The sequence below is a fragment of the Penaeus monodon genome, chromosome 21, assembly GCF_015228065.2.
Source record: "Penaeus monodon isolate SGIC_2016 chromosome 21, NSTDA_Pmon_1, whole genome shotgun sequence".
NCBI classification, from domain to species: Eukaryota; Metazoa; Arthropoda; class Malacostraca; order Decapoda; family Penaeidae; genus Penaeus; species Penaeus monodon.
The window spans coordinates 29633067-29633279 of record NC_051406.1 but is presented as its reverse complement, the minus strand read 5'-3'; positions in this window follow the sequence as shown (position 1 = coordinate 29633279).

The window sequence follows — 213 nt, the reverse complement described above, 5'->3', positions numbered from 1 at the left end:
CCGAACAGACCAGAGCTAATAGTGACAAATCAGAGATATCTTATGCAGTGAAAATATTGATAACGATAAGGAAAAAAACGACACTGCACTATCGCTCCGGGCTGCCTGCATATCAACCCTTCCACTTATAGATCATCAGGAATACAGGTTGTGTTTTTAGTTCATGTGTAGCCTTGTTTGGTACTTGAGATGAACATATTATCGCGTAAATTA